This window comes from Desmodus rotundus, chromosome 1 (assembly GCF_022682495.2).
Source record: "Desmodus rotundus isolate HL8 chromosome 1, HLdesRot8A.1, whole genome shotgun sequence".
In the NCBI taxonomy this organism is placed as follows: domain Eukaryota; kingdom Metazoa; phylum Chordata; class Mammalia; order Chiroptera; family Phyllostomidae; genus Desmodus; species Desmodus rotundus.
In genome coordinates this window covers 211,940,406-211,943,661 of record NC_071387.1, presented here as the reverse complement: position 1 = coordinate 211,943,661, position 3,256 = coordinate 211,940,406, and the positions used below count along the sequence as shown (strand labels likewise).

The following is a 3,256-nucleotide window of genomic DNA, read 5'->3' as shown; positions in this document are numbered from 1 at the left end:
TGAAACCACAGTGCCCACTTTATTAACGAGGAAATGGACTTCAGGGAGGCTAGGTGATGTACCTGGTTGAGGGGTAGAGCAGGATTGGAACCCTAACTTATTTGATTCCAAGCCCTATCACTTTCTATTGTCCCATACTATCAGAATTTAATGGGGGGGGGGGGGTTCTTGAGAAACATGATGCGATTGGTATCTGAAGAAGCTTAAAATGAGCACAAAATATACAGATGTTGTGCAATAAAGTCGTACACCTGAAATTTACGTTACTAAGCAATGCTACCCCAATACATTTAATAAAAATAGATAAGAAACCAGAGTACACATGGTGAGCTCAATGGGCTGGAGCAGACAGCCTACGAGGCACGAAGCGATGTTAGGCAGTAATTTTCAGTGGAGTCCGGACCAGGTGGGTGGCAAAGGAGGACGGACATGGTGACATTCCAGAGCAGAGTCCGTGGGGTGGGGTGTTTGGCTGAAGAGCAGGTGCAGGACGGGAAGGGGGAACCGGGCGGACCCTGCAGAGGCAGGGCTCCTTCGGCTGCTGTTCCCTTGTCTGAGGACCCCCAGCTCCAGCAGCCTGTGTGGCTCTGACTCAAAGGTGACTCGAAGGTCGCAAGCCTGAGCAGTTGGAAGAACATTCTTTCATTAATGGAAATGCACTCATAGGAAAGGGCATGGCTATGTTTTTGGAAGAAAAAAGCATGTTTTCAAGCTCGCATATGACTTGCGGCCCAGACACACCCTCGACTTTCCCCTGATTCCCAGCCACAGCCCTGCATTCCTACCCCGCCTAGTGTGGAGGCCATGCCGAGCGGTCCCTGGGCGTCTCACACAGCGTCTGCTGTCACACTGCAGTCGGTGGTTGGCACTCTGCCTACTCTTCCTAAAATGAGGGAAAGGCAAGACCAGGAAAATCCGTCCCATAAATCATTTACTGATGACACACTTCTGGTTTGACATAAAAACTCTCTCAAAGGCATCAACACAACAAGATCTAGAGTCTGTGTAGACCCCTCCCCGAAATATGTGCGATTCCGTTTACCCCAAACACAGCACGTGGAAATCTGAGTTGGCAGAACTGAACAAATTCGAATAACCATTGCTTTCTTGGAAAAGGCTTTTCAGTAGAGACTCTCAAATAGCAAATTTATCGAGAGTGTTTAAAATATGACTCAAATGTTAAAAAATGTTATTGGCATCAGCTTTTAGGAACTCGCCGTGGGGTGACCTGGGTGCCCTGTGAATGAGGAGGTAACCGCAGCACCTGCATTAGTAACCAGCCTGGAGCCGCGTCTGAAGAAAAAGACCGCACCTCTGGTTCCAAGATTTCTGCTGACTCAGAAGGGCAACAGGAAATGGGGTGACAAACTCCCCCCCAACCTCCTCTTCAGAAGAGATTTGCACAAGAACAGGGGGCTGGTCGCGGGAATGAATTCTCAGACATTCCTTGACCAGAGCTCTTCTCCAGGGACCTAGGACGCGTTGCAGACAGAAGAGCCCGGTGCTCCCACATTCCTGCGAAGCCGGGCGGGTGGGGCTGCAGCCTCAGGCAGCGACCGGCCAGTGGCTCTTCCCAGGTCTCAGGCCTTCCCATGAGACTGGGCCACACCTGTCTGTCGGAACTGACACCGTACCACTGGAAACTTCCTTTGATGTGGAGGACCTCTGATTCCAAGAATACCGGTTAAATGCAAACGTACGACTGAATCAGAAAACGCAGCTTTGCCATCGGTTCCTGCCTCTGCCACTCAGCCCCTCTAGGCCCTTGGGCCACACACGCAGTCCCTGTGCGTCTCTTCTGTGTCACCAGTGCACCTCTTTTAAATGGAGGAGTCGGCGTCACCCGATTGCCACAGAAATCAGAGCTGGCAATGACTGTGTGAAGGACTGATCTCTAACTGCCTGTTCCCACAGAGGCGGCAGGGCGTGCCCAGGGTCCCACCACTAGTGAGTGTCGGAGCTTTGCACTGTGACCCACGGGGAAGGGCCGAGGGGTCTGCAGAGTGCTGGGTGCCCTGGCGATGCCAACGTGTAGGAAATTGTAAGTAACCATCACAAAAATAACACAGAGTATGTCAAAAGGGCAGAGGTCAAGGGAACACCAGACATCTCAAGTTCAGACCTTGGTTCCCACCGTCTCCCCTGAGTTCGGGAAACTGTGACAGGTGCAAACTCATGTGCCGTGACCTCCCAAAGAGCCTCTTCTCGGGACCACTCGGGAGCTGCTGTCTCCATGCGTGGGAGTGAAATGCTCCCCGCAGAGGGGCTGTCCTGCAGGGAACAGCAGGACCATGTGACTTCTTCTGTGACACACCCACACCAGCTCCCCACCAGCTCCCCAGTCATCACGTCACTGGGGGGTTGGCTCGCACACTCACTTTTCTTGGCAGCAGAGAAAGTGGAGAAAGGAGAGGGAGGGGAACGGAGGAAGCCGGAGCCCGAGCCGGTTCTTCCCCTGCTGCAGGCATTGTCCCACTTCCGTGCTGAGGTCAGCGGCGGCCTGTGCAGGCAGGCCGCGGGAGGCGCCCAGCCCGGCCGCCCCGGGATCCCGATGAGCCCGCTCTGCCCACACCAGCCCCGGACATGCCAGGGTCGCTGCAACTTTCAGGCTCTTCACCTGGGTTTCGTGTTGGCTGGTGTGGACCCGGGGTCATGTCTTCATGGTGTCTCCCCGTTGTGAACTCACTGCGACTTTCCATCAGAGTGGGGCGTGCCCAGCGGCAAGTGCCTTCCTCTTCGCTCCCATTTGCCCCAGCCTGGCCGTGCCTCCGGCAGTGGTCTTGATTTCCTGGCCTTGCCTGACCCCTGCTCCCCCACAGGCCGCTCTCACAGTGGACTTCTGCCCTCGAAACCCTGTGGCATCCACAGTTTAAAGGGCTGCTCCCTGAAGCAGATTACCATCTTTCCAGTAAAACGCTGTCATGCCACAGGGTGATGAGCACCCTTGGGTGGGGCTTTGGTATTTCTGTTGGCAGACAGCTGGCTCTCTCAGTCACAGTGACAGTACACAAGAAGCCTTATTTTCGCCAGCAAATGAATTGTTCAAACCTCTTCAAGTGGTTAAAAACGAACAACAGCGGAGTAAAAGGTGGCATTTTCTGATGTGAATCACGCTGTGTCTGTACCTGGACGGCCAGGCCCAGGTAGTGCACCTTGGCTGCCCAGCAGTCACTGCAGACACTCTGCCGCGAAAAGCGGTGGTTCTGAGACATCACCAGGTGAAAGGCCCACGAAGGAAAGTGTGCCGTGCAAACCT

At 54.1% G+C, this 3,256-nt stretch overlaps 1 long non-coding RNA gene across 1 annotated transcript; it reads right to left on the bottom strand.

Annotated features, from left to right (window-relative positions):
• Nucleotides 1-288: 288 nt before the first annotated feature.
• On the bottom strand, nt 289-2,686 carry LOC123480898 (uncharacterized). The gene is made up of 4 exons (XR_006657040.2): nt 2,379-2,686; nt 2,123-2,271; nt 786-883; nt 289-618 (listed from the first exon to the last, which is right to left on the bottom strand). It is a non-coding gene; the product is annotated as an uncharacterized lncRNA (long non-coding RNA).
• Nucleotides 2,687-3,256: the final 570 nt, after the last annotated feature.